We start from the raw sequence: 25016 nt of genomic DNA, 5'->3' as shown, positions 1-25016 counted from the left end.
ACTTCACACACTCAAGATATAACCTTACCACTCATTTAACACATTCACACCTAAGCTGAATTTACTGGGTGTTACATTATCTCCCCCTTGGAATCATTCGTCCTCGAATGATGGTCCTGGTTGCAACTACGACTATCTATGGATATTAAACGGGTGTGATGGTGATATACGAATATTGAAATATCATGAACACATGTGTATCAAACTGAATGAGTATGTAATAATTGAGTTCTAAGCTGAGTTAATAATGAAGGACATGGAGATTATAATATAAGACCTGAATAGAAAGGTTAATTACCTTCCACATTTTCCGTTTGCTCTTCAAAGAGATAGGGATATCTAGTCTTCATGTCCTCTTCAGTTTCCCATGTAGCCTCTTCAACCTTTTGATTTCTCCAAAGCACTTTTACCGAAGCAATTTCCTTAGTTCTGAGCTTGCGAATTTGTCGATCAAGAATAGCCACTGGAATTTCCTCATAAGACAGGCGGTCTTTAACCCCTATAATCTCCGTAGGAACCACAAGTAACGAGTCTCCCATGAATTTCTTCAACATGGACACATGAAACACTGGGTGTACAACAGCTAGCTCTTGTGGCAATTCTAACTCATAAGCCACCTATCTGATCCTTCGCAGGATTCTATATGGACCAATATAGCGGGGACTAAGCTTCCCCTTCTTCCCAAATCTCATAATGCCTTTCATGGGCGATACTTTCAGAAACACCCAATCATCAACTTGGAACTCTAAGTCTCTATGCCGCACGCCCGAATAGGACTTTTGGTGACTTTGAGCCGTCTTCAAATGCCTTTGTATCAAGTTGACTTTCTCCATAGCCTGATAGACCAAATCAGGTCCTAACAACTCCGCTTCTCCGACTTCGAACCAACCAATTGGTGATCTACACCTTCGCCCATACAGAGCTTGGTACGGTGCCATCTTGATACTAGAGTGATAGCTGTTATTGTAAGCAAACTCAATGAGAGGTAGATAATCATCCCAATTACCTTTAAAATCAATAACACACGCCCTCAACATATCCTCCAAAATCTAAATGGTGTGTTTCGCCTGTCCATCTGTCTGAGGATGAAAAGCGGTGCTGAGGTTCATCCTTGTGCCCAATCCCTTCTGAAAGGATTTCCAAAAGTTTGCTGTGAACTGAGAACCACGATCTGAGATAATGGACAAAGGTGTCCCATGCAATCGGACAATTTCTTTGATATACAACTTGGCATAATCCTCGGCCGAATCTGTAGTCTTCACTGGCAAGAAGCAAGCTGACTTGGTAAGTCGGTCTATAATCACCAAAATCGAATCATGCTTCCGTAACGAGAGAGGTAGACCTGTTATGAAGTCCATGTTTATCATATCCCATTTCCAAATGGGAATTTCTATATTCTGAGTTAAACCGCCAGGCCTCTGGTGTTCGACTTTCACCTGCTGGCAATTTGTACACTTAGCCACGAAATCTGCTATATATTTTTTCATATCGTTCCACCAATAAACCTCCTTAAGATCGTGATACATCTTAGTGGAACCTGGGTGAATAGAATACTTGGAATTGTGGTCTTCTGACATAATCCGCTCTCTAAGCCCATCTACGTTTGGAACGCATAGTCTGCCTCTGTATCTAAAAGTACCATCATCTCCTCCTTGTTCAAAAGACATAGTCTTGTGTTTGTGGATTCCTTCCTTCAACTACAATAAGTAGGGATCACTGAACTGTTTTTCTTTTACTTCGGCTACTAAGGAGGATTCAGCCCTGTTCTGGAGAACAACGCCACCATCTTCGGAGTCCAAAAGTCGAACTCCTAGATTTGCTAAGCGGTGGACTTCCTTCATCATAGTTCACTTGTCTGCCTGAACGTAAGTTAAGCTGCCCATAGAACGCGGACTGAGAGCATCGACTACAACATTTGCTTTCCCCAGATGATAAAGGATATCAATATCATATTCTTTAAGTAATTCGAGCCACCTTCTCTGATGCAGATTTAATTCTCTTTGCTTGAAGATGAACTGGAGACTCTTGTGATCTGTAAAAATGTCAACATGTACCCCATACGAATAATGGTGCCAGATCTTAAGCACAAATACCACGGCTGCTAATTCAAGATCATGAGTCGGATAATTCTTCTCGTGAGCCTTAAGTTGCCTCGACGCGTAAGCTATTACTTTACCGTGATGCATTAATACACACCCAAGACCAACCCCTGAAGCATCACAATAAACAACAAACCCTTCAGTTCCTTCTGGTAATGTCAGGACTGGAGCTGAAGTCAACCTCTTCTTTAACTCCTCAAAACTTTTCTCGCACGCGTCTGACCATTGAAACTTGACTTTCTTCTGAGTTAATCTAGTCAAAGGGGACGAGATAGAAGAAAATCCCTCTACGAAATTCCTGTAATAGCCTGCTAGACCCAAGAAACTCCTTATATCGGATACGGAGGTAGGTCTAGGCCAATTCTTCACTGCCTTTATTTTCCAAAAGTCCACCTTCACGCCTTCCCCTGAGATGACATGTCCCAAAAACACTATCGATTTCAACCAGAATTCACACTTAGAAAATTTGGCATATATCTTGTGATCCTGCAGTGTCTGCAACACAATTCTGAGATGTTTTGCATGGTGAGTCTCGCTATGGGAATAAATCAAGATGTCATCAATAAACACGATAACAAACAAATCAAGATAAGGCTTGAAAACCCTATTCATAAGGTCCATGAAAGCTGCTGGTGCATTCGTTAAACCAAATGACATTACCAAAAATTTGAAATGCCTATATCGAGTCCTAAAAGCTGTTTTGGAATATCAACTTCTTTAACCTTCAACTGATGGTATCCCGATCTGAGGTCAATCTTGGAATAACAGTGGGAACCCTGAAGTTGATCAAATAAATCATCTATTCTGGGAAGAGGGTACTTGTTCTTTATGGTGACATTATTCAACTGACGATAGTCAATGCACATATGCAAAGACCCATCTTTCTTTCGGACAAATAAGACCGGTGCGCCCCAATGTGAGACACTTGGACTTATAAATCCCTTATCTAGAAGATATTTCAACTGGGCTTTTAACTCTTTCAACTCTGCTGAATCCATTCTATAAGGTGGAATAGATATTGGCTTAGTGCCTGGAAGTAGATTAATTCCAAAGTCAATCTCTCTATCGGGAGGGACTCCAGGGAGATCTTTGGGAAACACTTCTAGAAACTCATTTACAATTGGTACCGACTGGAGAGTGGGGATCTGAGCATCTGCATCCTTATCTCGAACCAGGTGATAGATATATCCCTTGGAGATCATCTTTCTGGCCTTAAGATAGGAAATAAACCTACCCCTAGGTGCTACTACATCACCCTTCTATTCTAAGACTGGTTCACCAGGAAATTCAAAACTTACTATTTTGGTTCTACAACCCACTTTGGCATAACATGACTCTAACTAATCCATGCCCATGATCACATCCAAGTCTAACATCTCCAATTCTACTAAGTCTGCTACAGTAAGACGATGATGCACTTTGACTGGACATCCCTTATAAATACACCTTGATATAACTGATTCTCCAACTGGAGTGGAAACTTCAAAGGGTTCACACAACTTTTCTGGTTCTATCCCAAATTTCTTTGCAATATATGGGGTTACATAAGATAGGGTGGATCCCGGATCTATAAGAGCATAAACATCAAAAGTGAATATTGTTAGCATACATGTGACAACATCTCCACGAGCCTCTGTATCCTGACGGTCTGCCAGTGCATACAAGTAGTTTCAACCACCGCCTGCATTACTAGACTTTGCTGCACCGCACCCTTGTTGGGCCTGAGAGTTATGAGGGGCTGCTGAATTAGTGGACTGAGCTACATTGCCTCCATTATTCTGCTTTGTTGATGGACATTCCTCAAAAAGTCGCCTTGCTGACCGCACCCAAAGAAACCATATGTGCCCAAACGACACACCCCTGGATGCTTCTTACCATATGTGTTGCAAGTAGGGTACTCAAGGCCTCTATAGCCCACACTAGTCTATGACTGTGAGCCTTCTACTCTGAAATTTTGGTTTTTCTTGTTAAACTTGGACCTCTGAACTGGTGCACTAGCTGAAGATGGAGCGGGTCTTGATTTTGTCCTGAAGAACTGGCGACTGCCTCCTGCTTGAGATCCCCCATGGCTGAAATTTCCTGCAGACTTAGCTCTCTTGCTGAATTCCCTGTCCTTCTCTTTCTGTAGCCGCTCTTCTTCTTTCAACCTGTCTTCGTTACCTTTAACAAAGGCAACCATCTTAGTGATGGTCATGTCATTATTCTGAGCAGCTATATTAGCATCAGCAAACAAATCATCTGAAAGCCCCAACACAAACCGCCTAACTCTGGACCTCATATCATGTACCATTTCCGGAGCATACTTAGCCAGCGAGACGAACTTGAGGTAGTACTCATTCACACTCATATCATTCTGTCTCAGCCTCTCAAACTCTAAAGCCTTAGCTTCCAAGACCTCAATGGGTAGAAAGTGTTCAAGGAACGCATCTGCAAACTCCTTCCAAGTCGCAGGATCCGCATCCTCTCCTCGGGACTCTTCCCATGTTTCATACCAAGTGTTAGCAACATCCTTCAGTTGGTACGCAGCAAGCTCTGCTGCCTCAGTGTCTGTAGCATGGATCACTCGAAATATCTTTTGAACCTCATCAATGAAGTTTTGTAGATCCTCATCCTTTTTGGACCCTGTGAAGACATGAGGTTTCATGTTGAGGAATTCCCTAGACTTGGAACTACCCGTCTTATGAACATCACTTGTTCCTTGCCTTTGAGCTTGATTAGCAACAATCTGGGTGAGCAACTGGATAGCTCCTCTGACATCCATGTCTGAAGCACTGGGCATTGAGCCCGATGCAACCCCCTACGCTGGAGTGTCCCCCTCCTGAGCAGCATTAGTTGTGGCCCCTTGGCTAGTAGCTGAGGCCCTCCTGGTATACTTTCTTTTTGTAGGAATTTTTCTAAAATACGCAATTCGCACGAGTTAGAAATATTCCTGAAAGCAAAGCTCTAACTGCACGATCTAGAGTATGAAAGAAATGAAACAATCCTAGATGTCTTGGTGGTCAGCTGTTTACATGTGTGGCACACACACACATATAAAAGAGACCCCACTAGACACAGCTTCGTAGACTCCCTAGGACTCTTAAACCTGGGGATCTGATACCAAGTTTTGTCACACCCCGAACCATGGTCTGGGTGTAACACACACTCGGTGCCTGACTGCATGTGACCGAGCAAACCAACTGCATGGCTGGATCAATGTGTGGAATAACTATGTGTTAGAGGTAAATGTAAAACATGATAATCTACTAAAGAGTCTGATTGAAATGTCATAGATACGGAAAATACTGAAAATTTTGCAAGTATAAACAAGTAGCCGACAAGGCTAAAACGTGAAGGCCTGCTACTAGCTGACTGACTGGGTTATAGTCTACGAAGCCTCTAAAGAATACTGAAAATGCTAATTGTTTACCGGTACAAGGTCCCCGGTATACCTCATTAACCGAGATACTATAATGAATAAAACAAAATAGAGATAAGGCCCCGAAAGACTAGGCTCACCAATAGATGATATGAGATGTCCTAGCAAGCAGAATCGTCAACCTGAAAATCGTTACCTGCATCGCGAGATGTAGGTCCCAGGCAAAAGGGACGTTAGTACATTTGAATTGTATTAGTATGTAAAATAGTTGAACAAAAGAACCGTAATTACTAAAACTGAAACTGAACTGCTAGCTGATAAACTGATAACTGAACAAAGGAAGTAAGGATATGAATACTCCCTCTTCTGAATGATGAGCAACCTGTTTATCTGAATAAGCTACGGCCTCACCGAATATATATATATATATATATATATATATATATATATATATATATATATATATATATATATATATATATAAGCAGTAAGTAAGGCAAGTCCATGTATATGTATACATAACTACGGCCTCAGGCCCAAATACAGGTGTTCAACATTTAGGAATTTAAAATCAGGAACTGAGAATCATACTGCAATACATGATACTAAAATAATGAGTCATACCGAGTTACATGATACTGGAATAGTGAATAGGATTAGACTGAGATAAGTATTCATAATGATTTGATTCGTCATAACTGAAACTCATAGAATATCGAATGATTATGAAACTATGCCATCTAGAGAATAGAAGTTCTACTGCTATTAAGGGAACTAAGGCACAATTACTTTCTAAGGAAACTGATAATGGTCATAATGAATGGGACGTAGGGAGAATCGTAGACATCCCCAAACGTAAAGAGTTAGCCTTACATACCTTTTCTTCCTGCCTTTGAGCGTAATACAATCGTTGTCAATCTTTTCAACTTTAATCTTTTTGAAATTCAAACCCTTTGAATTTGAGTTCTAGGATTCCTTCTCTAAACAATGATGTCCCAATCGAATATCTTGGGTGGTGGAAGGACCCTTAAGGAGTTAGGTTTTTGAGAGTTCCTCTTTCTAGAGCAAGTTTTTATGTTTTGGGGTTGTGGGGGACGAAATATAACTTTAAAACGACCCCCCACTAGCACACTCGCGCACCTGGAGGCCTGCCCGCGCTACTGACCGCGCTAAACGACAGTAACACTACATCAAAATTAGCGCGGTCGCGCTTGTGGGCGCACTACCGGGTGTGCATATCGCATACTGTTATATTAAATGCGCATAACCTTTTGCAAAAAGGTCCGTTCGGGCTCCATAATATATCGTTGGAAAGCTATTTTAAAGGCCTACATCTTTCATGCTTTGGGTTTTCCAAAATTCCTTACATATTGTCACTAAAACCTGATGGAATACGAACCTTCTGCAAACTTAGTCGATTTTGTCAAATCTTATGCACCTCACTTTCCATCTTGATTTTGAAGTAACTATTTTCACCCCTAATCATCCCGATGAGACTTCACATGTTCAATATATAACCTTACCACTCATTTAACACATTCACACCTACGCCTTATTTATGGGGTGTTACACATTCTTATACTTAACACTATATAATTAACTATTTCTAATTAATTTTATTAAAATTAGCTATTTTTAATTAAGTTTATTAGTGCTTAACACAACTAGGTGGAACTTTTCTTCGAACATGAAGAGTTAACAACCATTTATCAAAGCCACGAGAATCACACATATGATATAAAAAGGACAAATACAAATATACTTTATCCAACCATTTATCTTAGACTTAAGTACTTGTGTAATAACATATCATCTTTTCTATGAATTCAAACAAAAATCTCTACTTCAAAAGTATTATGCAAAAAACAACCACAGAACTAGAAATTGACTATGTTTCCCTCAAAAGAAATTGAAAACTTATAATAAAATCTTTGGGAAGAGTTCTTTAGGAGATAAAAATCTTAAAATAAAAAGGAAAACTGAAGTGTATGCACCTTCTTCATCTACTATTGTATTTTAAGTAAATGGAATCATCATGAATTTCTTATTTCTTGGTCATTGGCAGATTTGATATGACATTAGAGTATTTATCCTTTTCACTTGTTTTGTAATTTCACTGACCAATCAAATTGTTAAATTGTTAAGTTGTTGCAGGCATAACATTGAGTGCCTTAATTGCATCGTGGTTGTAGTCTAATCCACCACGTTAAGTAAACAACGAAAAGATCAAATAGCTGGAAAAGTAAAGTAAAAGGAAAGCAAGAAGTCATATTCATGGAAGTTGTCACTAATAATAAAATTTTGCATGTACAGATAGAGAATATTGTAAAAGTAAAAGTTCTCATATATACATATAACGTCAGGAAAGAAATGTATATAAAAGTATTAGAGTTGGAGAAGAGCAATTTAAAAGTCAAATATAGAGCAAATGAATAGACCCAATCTCGCAACAACAATTTTGATACTTCAGGTTATTACAATAATTGAATTGCATAACTCACAACCAAACTTTTCAAAAGTAACACAAGCAGGAAATTAGAAAGATAAAATAAAAATCGACAGGTATTAAGAAAAATATTGTCTTAAATAATTGAAGAAAATCAAGTAAAAAACACACATAAAAAGGTATACAAATGCATATATTCCAACCTGATAGAATATATGAGTCCACCAAACTATATAGAGACCACGTCCTATATTGGTTTCCACAGATTATGCAACAGTAAGTAAATGAACACAGAGGAATTTTACGTGAAAAACTCCCAGCTTACGGGATTAAAAACCATGACCTACCCATGTAGGATTTCAACTTCATTACTGAGCAAACTTCAGATTACAACCTATTGTAACCTAGGAATTAACCTCTTAATCCATTACTAACTTGTAACAACTCTATTATAAGCCACTTTTTAATATCTCTATTACAAAGACTTTACAACTCGACTAACTCTAGCCAAGATACAAACACAAGGGTTTATGATTTACAAAGGGTTTCCTACACAATGTTGTAACTAAGCTAAGTAGGAGTTACAAATGAAGAAGAAATAACAAAGACTCAACAAACTTAAGGACTTAAGATATCTTCAATCTTTGGATCTTGTCCTTGAGGTTGCAACAGCTTTGTTCTTGAGAGAGATTGTGGCTAGCATATGAGAGAATATTGTCTTTTGATTTTCAAGTGTTAGAGAAATGAAATACCTTGCCTCATATTGATAATATATGTTTATGATGTCATCAAGGATGATGTAATAAAGTGCCCTTTAGTTTGGCCTTAGCAAGCTACAGTTGTGTTGTTGTACTACTGCCAGACGGTACAGTGTAGCAGCCCGCTAGACGGTATAGTGCATCAGCTTTTACAGCAATAGAGTTGACTGTACAACGATGATGGGAACTGATCCCTATCTGGTCCCTCTGCTGTTTCCTTATCTGATTTCATTGAGAATTGAACCAGACATCTGACTAGTTATTCTGAATGTAAGGGAACTTAATTATATCAGATTCCTTATCTTGTTCTCTCATGAAGTAAGTTGTTTTACCTTCCTTAAATGTATTTACACATGTGTGACATCACTTACAATTATGTAAGCAAGGTAGGTGAAAAGCCTTCCACAGAAAGTTGATTGTTGTACTGTTCCTGTATAGTAGCGTGTAAAGGCAGCAGCTTTCCAGCTAGAAAGTTGACTTCGTACAGTCTCCTCGGGAACTGGTAGGGATCTGTTCCCTCAGTTGTTCCTTCCACTCTAAAGACTTGAGTTATATCCCACGCTGGATCCCAACCGGGAACTTTGTGATCTTAAGGTCTTCTAAATGTATAATAGGTTCCTTATCTCGTTCTGGATGGTAAGTTTGTTAGATCATCAAAACATAAAGTAAAGTACTTATGCCAAAAGTACTTGTAACCTATCACAACCAATAATGGAAAATAGGTAGTGTGCGATAAATAAAGAATAAAAAGAAAAAAAACTTAGCGCAGCTCGAAAATACAAAAACACAAAAGACAAACTCGACCTAAGAAATCTGAAAAAGATGACCCATAGCAATGGCCAGAAGCAAAGCAATAAAGGAAGCAAAATGCAGAGAAAGTAGAGCTCTGGAATAGATTCTAGAATATATCAATAAGGAGAGGAAAACATATACATACATGTATTACATATAAGTAATTTTAGTTGCAAATTTGCCCCAAAAGAATTTGATAGAACAAGTTTTCCTCTGTTCGTCCACCTCCAAATCCCATATGTTCATCCACCTCCAATTGCTGTTTCAAAATATTAGTAACAAGGAGAATTCCAGATTAAAAATAGAATCATATGTTTACATGCCCATAAAAAAATAACGAATAAAAACTAAGTAAAATTAAAGAATAACCAGGAAAACCTAACCAAAATATAGAAATTTTGAAATTAAACTAAAATTCAAGGCCAAAAGGAGCAACAAACAAAACAAATGCATAAGATGGTTAAGAGAAAGAGTAAATAGTTGTTCAAGATGGAGACTTACTTTCTCTCTTGCCCATCTTCTTCAGGTGCATGTGCAGAATCGGTTAAAGGAGAGCCAAATCCACATGAATTTTTAGAATAGTTATAAGAAAATCTGATAACTTTTTAAGAATTCCGTAGTAAAACCACGAACATCGAAGGAAAATGAATTGACAGAGCTAAATCTCTAAAACAACATGGAACTGTGCCTCTCTTAGATTTATAAACATCGAGACATCTTAGAGAATCCAGTCATTTGAAGCACTGCTAGTAAAATTTGTGCAAAATCGAAAAAAAATCAAAGGCAATAGAAATTTCTAGACTACATTGTACGAAGGGAAGAAATTGGAGGAAAACTCGAGGAGTCATGTAAGGTAGGTGGCAGAGAATAGAACTTTTACACAGTAAAATGTCACAACCTGAATTTTTCACCCTCAGGAATCGTGATGGCACCTAGTCGTGAAAGCTAGGTAAGCCTACTATTAAGATTTTAACACATAGCAATTAATCCAAACAAATATAAATAGTAACTAAAGCTAAGCAGATATAAAGTAGGGAAGTGTTATAAAAAATTCAAATACTTCAATACATGTCTACCAACGAATCTGGTGTCACAATTTCACGAACATCTACGAATTTCTACAAACACTGGTTTAGAAAGAAAAGTACAACTGTTCTCGAAAGGAAACGAGACAGTAGAAAGCTAAAACATGGAAGGGGACTTCAGGCTCTGTGGACGCCACTAGATCTACCTTGGTTTCCCTGGACTGAAGGCAACTACCTCAGCTACTCACCAGGTCTGGCACCGAAATCTGCACAAAAGAGTGCAGAGTGCAGTATTAGTACAATCTACCCCATGTACTGGTAAGTGTCGAGCCTAACCTCAGCGAAATAGTGACGAGGCTAGGACACGACAACCATATAACCTGTGCATTTAAATCATATGCAAACAGAACCATAATAACATGAATAAACAGAAAAAGATAGGAAGGGGACATGATGCGGGGAATATCAAATTCTAACAATAAACTAATAGAGAAGCATAATGAATGCCATATTTGTATCAACAAGAGTAATGAAATAGTAACACGTGCATGGAATCACCCTTCGTGCTTTTACTCTCGTTCTCACCATATGAAGCAACAGAAATGGTACGGCATCACCTTTCGTGCATTACCTCTCATAATCATGGCACAATATCACCCTTCGTGCATTAACTTTCAAAATATCGGCACCGTATCACCCTTCGTCATTAGCTCTCAAATCATAGCACGGCATCACCCTTCGTGTATTAACACTCACAATATCGGCACTACATCACCCTTCGTGCATTAACACTCACTCACAATATCACGTACGGCATCACCCTTCGTGCTTTACACTCTTCCACACCCAAACAATAGAAACAATACATCCCGGCAAGGGAATCAACAATATAAATAATAACATACTGGCAAGGAAATCGGCTATAACAAATCTCGTTTCAACAGTTATTTCACAAATTAAATTTCAACTTGAGTTGATACTCAACAATGGTCAATTACCAAGAAACTTTCATAAGTCTTGTTCAACATTGATAATCATCAATTTAAGCATGGACTGTACATATTAGAGTCACAACAATCATGGTATAAGACTCACGGGCGTGCTTGACACCAACGTATAGATACTCGTCACCACACCTACACGTCGTACTCAACACTAACACGTAGCAATTAAGACCACAACTCCTATTCCCTCAAGCTAAGGTTAGACAAACACTTACCTCAATTCCACGGACAAAATCAAGCCTTAATTACCGTTTTACCTCTCGGTTCCACTTCCAATCTGCTTGTATCTAGTCATAATTTACTTAATAATATCAAAAAATGCTAAATAAACCAATTCTAATGCATGAATATATATTTCCCAATGTTTTCCCCAAAAAGTCAAAAATCGACCCCGGGTCCGCTTGGTCAGAACTCGAAGTTCGAACCAAAACCCGATTATCCATTCACCCACGAACTCAAATATGTAATTGATTTTGAAATCCGACCTCAAGTTGAGGTACAAATCCCCAAAATTTAAAAATCCTAATTTCTACCCAAAAACACCCATTTCCCATGAAAAAACCTAGATTTTGAAGTGAAATTAAGTAAAAAGATGAATTAGATTGAAGAAGATGAGTTAGAAATTACTTACCTAAGATTTGGAGAAGTTTGAGCCTTTGAAAAATCGCCTAAAGATGTTTAGGGTTTGAGAGAAGTGAAAATGATGAAAAATCCCATCTAAAATCTCACTTAATAGGTGCAGTTATCGCAATTGCGATCAGGGGTTCGCAATTTGTGAACCCTATAAATTTCCCTTCGCATTTGCGACAATTACGTCACATTTGCGACTCCTGTGACCTTCGCATTTCTAGCCAGAGTGTCGCATTTGCAAGAATGGCTTGCCCAGGCCTGGCTCGCACTTGCGACACAATTGTCGCATTTCCCAGGCCTGTTCCGTTTGGAATTGCGAAGCCTGATCTCGCAATTGCGAGATCAGAGGCTTGTACAAAAATACTAGATGCACAGCTGGGTTTTCTAAGTCCAAATCACCCCGTGGCCTAACCAAAACTCACACGAGCCCTCGGAGCTCTAAACCAAACATACATGCAAGTCAAAAAATATCATACGGATTTGCTCGTGCGATCAAATCATCAAAATAACATTAACAACTACGAATTTAACCTCAAATTCATGAAATTCATAAGATAGTTCAAATTTTCCATTTCCTCAACCTAGGGTCCGATTTATATCAAATCGACTCCGATTCTTACCAAATTTCACAGGTTCGACTTAATTATTATCTTAAACCTGTACCGAGCTCCGGAACCAAAATACAGGATCGATACCATCAAGATCACACACCATTTAATTTCCAACAGTCTTTATATTTTCTGGCAAACAATTCTTTTTTAAAAATTCTTTTCTCGGGCCAGAGACCTCGGAATTCGATTTAGGGCATACGCCCAAGTCCCATATTTTATTACAGACCCAACAGGACAGTCAAATCACAGGTTCGGGTCTGTTACCAAAAATATTGACCGAAGTCAACTTTGATCAATTTTAAAGGCTAAATTCAATATTTCTCTTAAATTTCACATAAAAGCTTTCCGGAAATGCGCCCGGACTATGCACACAAATCAAGGTAAGACAAAAGGAGGTTTTTAAGGCCTCAAAACACAAATTTAACTTCTTAAATAAGAGATGACCTTTTGAGTCATCACATTCTCCACCTCTAAAACAATCGTTCGTCCTCGAACGTACAGAGAAAAGTACTTGAGTCAGTGAAGAGATGGAAATATCGGCTCCACATATCGGACTCGGACTGCCAGGTCGCTGCCTCAACAGGCTGATATTTCTACTGCACACGAACTTCCATCTTAACTAACGAACCTACCGGTATAGAATAGATACCGGTTCCTCTTTATAGGTCAAGTCCTTGGCCAACTGGACAGTTCTAAAGTCTAACACGTGGGATGGATCGTCGTGATACTTCTGAAGCATGGACACATGAAGCACTGGGTGCACAGCTGATAAACTCGGTGACAATGCAAGTTTGTAAGCCACCTCTCCCACTCGATCAAGAATATCAAAAGGTCTGATGAACCTAGGGCTTTGCTTGCCCTTCTGTCCAATTCTCATCACGCCCTTCATGGGCGACACCCAAAGCAACACTCGCTCTCCGATCATAAATGCCACATCACGAACCTTACGGTCGGCATAACTCTTTTGCCTGGACTGAGTTGTACGAAGCCTATCCTGAGTGATCTTAACCTTGTTCAAGGCATCCTATACCAAATCCGTGCCCAACAACCGAGCCTCCCCCGGCTCAAACCACCTAATTGGTGATCGACATTGTCTACCATATAATGCCTCATAGGAAGCTATCTGGATGCTCGACTGATAGTTGTTGTTGTTGTAGGGAAACTGCACTAATGGCAAGAACTAATCCCACGAACCTCCAAAGTTAATAACACATACTCGGAGCATATCCTCCAAAATATGAATAGTACTCTCGGACTGGCCATCCGTTTGAGGATGTTATGCTTAACTCGACCCGTGTACCCAACTCACACTGAACTTCCCTCCAGAAATGCAAGGTAAACTGCGTACCTCGATCAAAAATAATAGACACGGGCACACCATGAAGACGAACAATCTCCCAGATATAGATCTCAGCTAACCTCTCAGAAGAATAGGAGATTGTCACAGGAATGAAATACGCTGACTTGGTCAGCCTATCAACAATAACCCATACTGCATCGAACTTCCTTTGAGTCCGTGGGAGTCCAACAATGAAGTCCATAGTGATATGCTCTCACCTCCACTCAGGAATCACAATCTTCTGAAGCAAACCACCAGGTCTCTGATGCTCGTACTTTACCTGCTGACAATTCAAATACCGAGCTACATATGCAACAATGTCCTTCTTCATCCTCCTCCACCAATAATGTTGCCGCAAGTCCTGATACATCTTAGCGGTGCTCGAATGAATAGAATATCGAGAACTATGGGCCTCCTCTACATTAGGCACACAAACCCGACCCTGCATCCTCAAAACACCATCATCTCCAACTGTAACCTGCTTGGCACTATTGTGTCGCACTGTGTCCCTAAGGACTAGCAAGTGAGGATCACCATACTGTCGATCCCTGATACGCTCAAATAATGAAGACCGAGTGACTGTGCAAGCTAAAACACGGCCGGTCTCAAAGCAAGCTGTCTCTCACCGACCGGAATATACTCAAGACTACCCATACTGGCTTACTTCCTACTCAAAGCATCGACCACTACATTGGCCTTCCCTATATGACACAAGATGGTGATATCATAGTCTTTTAATAGCTCTAACCATCTTCTTTTCCTCAAATTTAGCTCCTTCTTCTTGAACAAATATAGTAGACTCTTGTGATCTGTGAACACCTCATAAGACACGCCATATAAATAATGCCTCCAAATCTTCAGCGCATGAACAATGGCTGCTAGCTCCAAATCATGAACTGGATAATTATTCTCGTGGATCTTCAACTGTCGTGAAGCATATGCAATAACCTTGTCATCCTGCGTCAACACCACACCAAGTCCAATACGAGATGCATCATAATACATTGTATATGGCCCTGAACCTGTGGTCAAAACCAACACCGACACCGTAGTCAAAGTTGTCTTGAGCTTCTGAAAGCTCACCTCACACTCATCCGACCACCTGAACTAGGAACCCTTCTGGGTCAACCTGGTCATCGGGGTTGCTATAGATGAAAACCTCTCCACAAACCGACGGTAATAACCCTCCAAACCCATGAAACTCCAGATCTCTAAAGCTGATGTGGGTCTAGGCCAGTCCTTGACTGCTTTTATCTTCTTCGGATCCTCCTAAATACCCTATGTTAATACAACATGACCCAAGAAGGCTACTGAACTCAACCAAAACTCACACTTCGAAAACATAGCATACAACTGACTGTCTCTCAAAGTCTGAAGAACGACTCGAAGATGATGCTCATGCTCCTCTTGGCTGCGGGAGTAGATCAAAATATCATTAATGAAGGCAATCACAAAGGAATCCAGGTATGTCTTGAACACCCGATTCATCAAATCCATAAAAGTTGCTAGGGCATTCGTCGACCCAAATGACATCACTAAGAAGTCATAATGCCCGTACCGAGTGCGAAAAGCTGTCTTAGGGACATCATATGCCCTAATCCTCAACTGATGGTAGCCAGATCTCAAATCAATCTTCAAAAACACTATGGCACCCTGAAGTTGATCAAACAAATCATCAATCCTCGACAATGGATACTTGTTCTTGATGGTGACCTTGTTCAATTGCCGATAATCTTTACACATCCTCATCGATCTATCCTTCTTCTTAACAAACAACACCGGCACATCACAGGGCGAGAAACTAGGTCTAATAAAGCCCTTATCAAGCAAGTCTTGCAGCTGCTCCTTCAATTCCTTCAACTCTAACGGGGCCATACGATATGGCGAAATAGAAATGGGCTGACTGCCCGGAGCCAACTCAATGCAAAAGTCAATATCCCTGTCGGGTAGCATCCCGACAGGTCTGCAGGGAAAACCTCTGGAAACTCCCGAACAACTGGCACGAAATCCATAGAAGGAACCTTAGCAATAGAATCACGAACATATGCCAAATAAGCCAAACACCCTTTTTCTACCATACACCGAGCCTTCATATAAGAGACAACCCTACTGACAGAATGACTAGGAGTCCCTCTCCACTCTAATCGAGGCAAACTCGACAAGGCTAAAGTCACAGTCTTGGCGTGGCAGTCTAATATGGCATGATAAGGTGATAGCCAATCCATCCCCAAAATGATATCAAAATCGACCATATCGAGAAGTAGGAGATCTATACGGGTCTCAAGATCCCCAATAATAACCACACACGAGAGATAGACACGATCTACAATAATAGAATCATCCATCGGTGTGGACACATAAACAGGGGCACTCAAAGACATGAGGCACAACCAAATACGAAGCAATATAAGATGACACATAGGAGTATGTGGACCCTGGATCAAATAAAACCAAAGCATCTCTACTGCATACTGAAACTATACCTGTGATAACAGAATCAGATGCCTCGACCTCAAGCCTGGCTGGGAAAGCATAACAATGAGGCTGGGTCCCACCACTCTGAACTACATCCCGAGGATGGCCTCTTGCTGGCTGGCCTCCACCTCTAGCGGCCTGACCTCCACCTCTAACGGCCTGACCTCCACCTCTAACACCTCGACCTCCACCTATAGTTGCCTGACCCCTACCTCTAACTGGCCAAGCGGGAGGTGGAACACCCGGTTCCTGAACCATGGCACGAGAACCCTGATACTGAGAATTGCTCGATGCTCGAGGGCAAAATCTAGCAATATGCCTCGTATAACCATAAGTATAACAAGCCCTTAGATGTTGGGACTGCTGACCCTGACAGCCTAAGTAACCACCATGAAAACTCTAGGGTAGAGTGTACTAATGGGAGCTGGTGATGCACTGAAAGGTTGCTGATCTGAGGACTGCATATGAGAACCACGACCACCTGGAGAAGTCTGTAGTGCTGAATAAAACGGCCTGGGAGGATGGCCTCTACCAAAAGAATTCCTGCCTCCAGATGAGGCACCATTAAACCTGCTAGAATGATGATGCCTCTTGTTCGACCCCTGACCGCTCCCCTGAGCTAGAACCTTCTCAACCCTCCTAGTCACATTGGTCGCATCCTAGAAAAAAATCTCGCTCCATGTCTCCTTAGCCATCTACAATCAAATAGGCTGAACGAGTCTCTCAATGAACCTCCTCACTCTCTCTCTCTCTCTTTGTGGGAAGTATAAGAAGAGCATGACGGGCCAAGCCGATAAATCTGGTCTTGCACTGAGTGACGGTCATAGAACCCTGCTGGAGATGCTCAAACTACCTCCGATAGTCCTCCCTCTGAGTGATAGGTAGAAACTTCTCCAAAAATAGCTAAGAAGAACCTCCACCAAGCCTTGGCAGAACCTGATAGACGAAAAGCAACAAAGTCGACCCCATTGGTCTCCACTATCCCCATGTTCCATAGAACCTCGTCACAACTGTCCAAATAGTCCTGGGGATCCTAGGAAGATGTATCGCCATATGTGGAGTAAAATGCTTGGTCAACCTGTCCAGTCTCTACAAGTCATCAACAGACATAGCTGACCCATCACCGATCTATGCCACAACACCCGGCTGAACTACCCCAACTGGCTGAGCTACTGGAGTTTGAAATTGGGGAGCCATCTGCTCCGGAGTGCGAGTAGCAGGAGTCTGGGGTCCTCCTCCAGCTTGAGAGGTAGCTGGTGCTACAGGAAATATGCCTGCCTGAGTGACACTCTCCATAAGGCCCACTAGGCGGACCAAAGCATCCTAGAGTACCGGGGTGGCGATGAACCCCTCTGGAACCTGAGTTGGCCCTGCTGGAACTATCTGGGCCGGAGCCTCCTCCTCGAACTCTATTTGAGGCTTACCGCTGGTGCTGCTGCTCGAGCTCTGGGCTAAGCCCTACCTTTACCTCGGCTTCTGCCCCTCGCAGGAGCTGCTACTGGGGGCTCGGGCTGCTGGTCAGCTGATGACGCGGTACGTGTTCTCACCATCTATGAAAGAACAAAGTGGAAGTTCAATTAGCATTGAGAAATCAAGTCACACTACAGGAAAGAATAGATGTGAAGTTTTTCCTAAACTCTGTAGCCTCTGGGGGATAAACACAGACGTCTTCATACCGATCCCTCAGACTCTACCTAGCTTGTTCGTGAATTGTGAGACCTAGGCAACCTAGACTCTGATACCAACTTGTCACGACCCGTATTTCCCACCCACAGGAGTTGTTATGGTGCCTACTCATGAAAGCTAGGCAAGACAACTATTGAGATTTTGACACATTAGCAATTAACCCAAATAGATATAAATAGCAACTAAAGCTAATCAGATATAAAGTGCGAAAGTGTTATAACAAATTCAAATTCTTCAATACATGTCTACCCACGAATCTGGTGTCACAATTTCACGAACATCTACGAATTTCTACAAATACTAGTTTAGAAAGAAAAGTACAACTGTTCTCGAAAGGAAAAGAGACAGTAGAAAGCTAAAACAGGGAAGGGGACTTCAGGCCCTGCGGACGCCAGCAGATCTACCTTGGTCTCCCTGGACTGAAGGCAGCTACCTCAGCTACTCATCGGGTCCGGCACCAAAATATGCACAAAAGAGTGCAAAGTATAGTATTAGTACAACCGACCCCATGTACTGGTAAGTGTCAAGCCTAACCTCGACGAAGTAGTGACGAGGCTAGGATACGACAACCATATAACATATGCAGTTAAATCATATGCAAACAGAACCATAATAACATGAACCAACAGAATAAGATGGGAAGGGGACACGCTGTGGGGAATATCAAATTCTAACAATAAACTAATAGAGAAGCATAATGAACGCCATATTTGTATCAACAAGAGTAATGAAACAGTAACACGTGCACGACATCTCCCTTCATGCTTTTACTCTCGTTCTTACCATATGAAGCAACAGAAATGGCACGTCATCACCCTTAGTGCATTACCTCTCATAATCATGGCATGGCGTCACCCTTCGTGCATTAACTCTCAAAATATCGGCACGACATCACCCTTCGTGCATTAGCTCTCAAATCATGACACGATATCACCCTTCGTGCATTAGCTCTCAAAATATCGGTATGACATCACCCTTCGTGCTTTACACTCTTCCTCACCTAAATGATAGAAACAATATATCCCAACAAGAGAATCAATAATATAAATAATAATATTCCGTCAAGGGAATCAACTATAACCAATCTTGTTTCAACAGTTATTTCACAAAATAAATCTCAACTTGGGCCGATACTCAACAATGGTCAATTACCAAGAAACTTTCATAAGTCTTATTCAACATTGATAATTATCAATTGAAGTATGGACTGTACATATTAGAGTCAAAACAATCATGATATAAGACTCACAGGCATACTTGACACCAATATATAGATACTCGTCACCACACCTATACGTCGTACTCAACACTAACATGTAGCAATTAAGACCACAACTCCTATTCCCTCAAGCTAAGGTTAGACCAAACACTTACCTCAATTCCACGGACAAAATCAAGCTTCAATTACCACTTTACCTCTCGGTTCCACTTCAATCCGCTTGTATCTAGTCATAATTTACCTAATAACATCAATAAATGCTAAATAAACCAATTCTAATGCATGAATATAGATTTTCCAATATTGTTCCCAAAAAGTAAAAATTTGACCATGGGTCCGCTTGGTCAAAACTCGAAGTTCGAACCGAAACCGGATTACCCATTTACCCACAAACTCATATATGCAATTGGTTTTGAAATCTGACCTCAAGTTGAGGTCCAAATCCCCAAAATTGAAAATCCAAATTTCTACTCCAAAACACCTAATTTCCTATAAAAACCCTAGATTTTGAAGTGAAATTAAGTAAAAAGATGAATTAGATTGAAGAATATGAGTTAGAAATCACTTACCTAAGATTTGGAGAAGTTTGAGCCTTTGAAAAATCGCCTAAGAATGTTTAGGATTTGAGAGAAGTGAAAAATGATGAAAAATCCTGTCTGAAATCTCACTTAACAGGTGCAGTTATCACAATTGCGATCAGGGGTTCACAATTGCGAACCCTATAAATTTCAGCTCCCTTCGCATTTGCGACAATTACGTCGCATTTGCGACTCCTATGACCTTCACATTTCCGGCTAGAGTGTCACATTTGCAAGAATGGCCTGCCCAGTCTTGGTTTGCATTTGCGACACAATTGTCGCATTGCCCAGGCTTGTTCATTTCGCAATTGCGAAGCCTGATCTCACAATTGCAAGATCAGAGACCTATGCAAAAATATCAGATGCACAGCTGAGTTTCCTAAATCGAAATCACCCCGTGGCCTATCCAAAACTCACCTGAGCCCTCGGGGCTCCAAACCAAACATGCACGTAAGTCTAAAAACATCATACGGACTTGCTCGTGTAATCAAATCATCAAAATAACATCAACAACTATGAATTTAACCTTAAATTCATGAAATTCATAAGATAGTTCAAATTTTCTATTTCCTCAACCTAGGGTCCGATTTATATCAAATCGACTCCGATTCTTACCAAATTTCACAAGTTCAGCTTAATTATTATTTTAAAAATCTATACCGGGATCCAGAACCAAAATACAGGCCCGATACCATCAAAATCACACACCATTTTATTTCCAAAAGTCTTTATATTTTCCAGCAAATAATTTTCTTTAAAAAAAATTTCTCGGGCTATGGACCTCGAAATTCGATTTCGAGCATACGCCCAAGTTCCATATTTTACTATGGACCCTACAGGACTATCAAATTATGGGTCCGGATCCATTTACCAAAAATATTGGCTGAAGAGATTTTAAGGCCTCCGAACACAGATTTAACTTCTAAAATAAGAAATGACCTTTTGGGTCATCACATTAAACTGCAGAACATGTCTTTACACAATGTAGTATGCGCGTTTTCCTAAAAATGATTGGTGACTTAATTACTAATTTATTCCTAAATAAACTAATAATTACCAAAGTACTCATATTCGTCCCTGGTTCATACACCCCCAACTTCCATTTCTAAATAGTAGTAATATGCTCAACCGTTTCTCGGCCTACAGAACTTTCAATCAATTAAAAGACTGATTCATTTCTCCCTTTCCTTATTAGTCGTCTGCCAAATATTGACACTAGGTAGACTATAATGTGTATTAGCTCATAATAAAATGTATAATGGGAAATCAAGACATATAAGCATCATGAATGCTTATATAAGAGAGTTAATTACCAATGAAACTATAATTATAATATATGTGAGATCAAATAAAAATTGACTGATCCACTTACAAAGGCATTGCCAAAAGAAGCGGTACAACATACTAGTGAAGGAATGTGGTTGAAACCCTTAAATTAAAACAAGTGATGGGAACAAACTTTGAGTTAGCATACACTCTAACAATATAAGTTCAAATGATAATAACAAGTTATTTGTGTTGTTTAAACACAGATCTCCTCTTAGGAGCCTTAATTCTGATGTATTGCTTACTGTTATATAAGGAGTTATAGAGTTGTTAAGTGCCTGTAATAACAGGGGTACAATGACAAACTCTAAAGTACAAACTGTTACTTTGAAGAGGTTGAATTAATTCTTAATGAAATTAGCAAATGTCTGAGTAACAAGAACATAACGTCTAAATTCCACCTATAGGAATATGAAAGAGGTACCGCTTTGAATAAGACTTAAAGGGTTGGTCTTATAAATATTCTTAAAATCAGGAGTAGTACATGGCCATAAAGTTCTAAATCTTTATACTTGATTCTCTCACTGCTAAATAATATTTTGTGTATGATACTTTCAGATCGACAAAAGGAGATACGTAGGATACCAATAACTTTGTCGTACTTTAAGGTTTTTATACTAGTGGAAAGTTTACATCTATACAAGATACTTCCATTATACATGATATTATGATACATATATAAACTAGTGGGAGATTATTAAATATAGTTTGTATATGTGGGGTTTCCCACATCGGTGGCTGAAAGCCACCTTTGAGGCTTTAAATTGCTAAGTCCACTAAGTCATTTAGAATGAGTATTTGACATACTTCTAAAGTACGTGTAACTATATATTTTACTTTTATTACTATATATAATATATATAAATGAACAAGGGTGTACGAACACTACTGTAACAAATTGTACAACGAGTTTTTTAAATTGTACTATATACGTGTATCAATTTTATTGGGTACTAATTTCCTTGCCCTTTTAACATTACTGTCGATATTCGTTCATTTCCTGATTCACTACAATATGTTGGTTTTTGTTTTTTTTTAGTCATCTGTTGTAATTAGCAGGGCTGGTGTCACAAGCTAAATTGAAGAAGAATCATCGTAAAAGCAGAGATGAAGAGGAACAGAGAAGGTGAAGTATCTCAATGACTCATCATCCTCACTCTCCTTTTAATATAATTTTGTAAAAATTTGCGGTTATTAGAATGAAATTGGATCTAATGATAGATATCGTATGGTTATAGTGGAAGCACTATGTCCTTAACTTGTTCGTATTACTATTCTATTGAGTCACACAATAATAATTTTGTGATCTTTTGTTGAGAATTTCTCAACAGCTTGTTGATGGAGGTACATGTTTGTGACGACCCGACCGGTCGTCTTAAGAATAACGCCTCGATCCCTTATGAACTGCTTTCTCCATATTTATTTCTACTATTTTGGTTTGCCGGGATGTTCGGTTTTGAGTTCCGGAGAGTTTTGGGACACTTAGTCCCTAAATAAGAGTTTAAGTTCTAGAAATTTGGACCGTAGTCGGAGCAGTGTGAAGACGACCTCAGAATGGAATTCTGTCAGTTCCGTTACCTCCGTTGAGTGATTTTGGGCTTAGGGGCATGATCAGATTGTGTTTTGGAGGTCCGTAGCTAATTTAGGCTTGAAATGCCGAAAGTCGAATATTTGAAGTTTTCGGTTCAATAGTGAGATTTTGATCCAAGAATCAGAATGGAATTTCGAAAGTTGTAGTAGCTCCGTAGTGTTGAATGTGATGTGTGTGCAAAATTTCAGTTCATTCGGACGAGGTTTGATAGACTTTTTGATCGAAAACGTATTTTTAGAGTGTTGGAATTTCTAGGCTTGAATCTGTGGTTGATTCGTAGTTTCGATGTTGTTTTAGGTATTTTAAGGATTGGTATAAGTTTGGACAGTGGTATTAGACTTGTTGGTACTTTTGGTTGAGGTCCCGGGGGCCTCAGGATGATTTCAGATGGTTGACGGAAGGATTTTGGAGTTTGGAGTTGTTGCTTCAGCTGGTTTTCTGTCATAACCGCACCTGCGAGTGTGGGACCGTAGGTGCAGAGTTGCAGAAATGGCATTTAACATCGCATAAGCGGAAATGGGGAGGTTCAGTAGGAGCCACAGAACCGGTAGAATTTCCGCAGGAGCGGTACTGTATCTGCGGATGGGGAGTCGTAGATGCAGAAGCTGGGCTTTAAGTGAAAGGTTGCAGATGCGACCAGGTCCTCACAGAAGCGGGACCGCAGATGCGGTCCCAAGGCCGCAGAAGCGGAATAACTTGGCAGAAACATATAAATTCTTGTCTTCGTGAAATTTAGCCATTATACCTCTTTTCAAACGGAAAGAAGCTTGGGGAGCACTTTTCAAGAGGGATGTTCAGAGGAGTTCATTGGGGTAAGGTCTTTGGCCCCTAAACTCGTTATTGGAATGATTTTTTATCAATTTAAGCATGAAAAATTAAGGAATGCCTTTATCTTCTTGTAAAATGTCAATACAGGATTGGTACTATTGTACCACTTCCTTTCCGATTTCTCTAACTCTAGCCTCGATCTCCACCTCCCAATCAAATGCATTCCGTATGGATCTTTCTAGCATTTTCTTCGGGATAGCATGGTTGTGAAACCACTTAAGAAATGTGACGCTTACCTGTTCACGTCACAATTAGCTACTATCTCGTCCAAGTCGGAAAATCGACCACCGAACCAAACCTTTTGTGCATAAGATTCCCTTGGAAGTTCCTCTCCCATGAATTCTCACACAAACGGACGCATGTCCTCAATCGAGGGCCTCGAAGTAATCTTTACCCTCTTTGCAGTGGGTCAAAGCCCCAAAAATATCTCCCAGAATCATGGGAAGGATGGTATGATCCTCGCTACTTTGCAAAAACGAGACTACCCCAGCCAATTGAATTCTGATGCGCCCACCACACTCTGGAAAGACCATGATCCCAGAAATGATATCATGAACGCGAAGATTCTCAACTCCCTCCAAGCATCGTAACTCAATAGGTTGACGAATTATGTGCTCGAGAAGTTCTCTAACCCTTTCTTGTCCCCAAATCTGTCATAGAGATATTCCAACAGAACCCAACCTTCATTCAAGCAAACCATTGGAATTCGACGGAGGCATAACTTCTTCAAGAAGTTGTTCACACAAACATTTCTTAGAGCCGTAGGCCTTTTCCCATGAAGGTCTCTCCCCAATCTGGTAAACCCACCTAATTCTTCCAATGTATTCATCATTTCACAATCTTTGAACCTGAAGACATTGTTCACGGGGTCCCAAAACCTACTAGAGCCTTGATTAAATCTCTGTTAGGCTTAATTCCCATGATGTTTGTGAGGAACTTGAGGTGCTTAAATACTTGATTCCATTACCATGTAGCAAAACTAGCCCACAATTTACATAGACTACTCAAGGTCTTATCTATGATCAAGAACATAGGAGGTGTCTCATCCCTTACCCTTTTTGACTACTTCTTTGTGTAAATGCAAATTCCCATTTTAAAAAAAAGACAATTTAGGACTCAATCTATTTTTCATTATTTTTTTAAAATTACCGGACACAAAAGTTGAAATGATAAAAGTAGAAAAATGGCTATTATTACGAAAACGGTCCTTTGATACTTCCACGGAAGGCTTAAAGGATGTCTCGGCAAAAA

This window comes from Nicotiana tabacum, chromosome 10 (genome assembly GCF_000715075.1).
Source record: "Nicotiana tabacum cultivar K326 chromosome 10, ASM71507v2, whole genome shotgun sequence".
Taxonomy (NCBI): Eukaryota; Viridiplantae; Streptophyta; class Magnoliopsida; order Solanales; family Solanaceae; genus Nicotiana; species Nicotiana tabacum.
The sequence above is the reverse complement of the archived record's forward strand: the minus strand, read 5'-3'. Positions refer to the sequence as shown.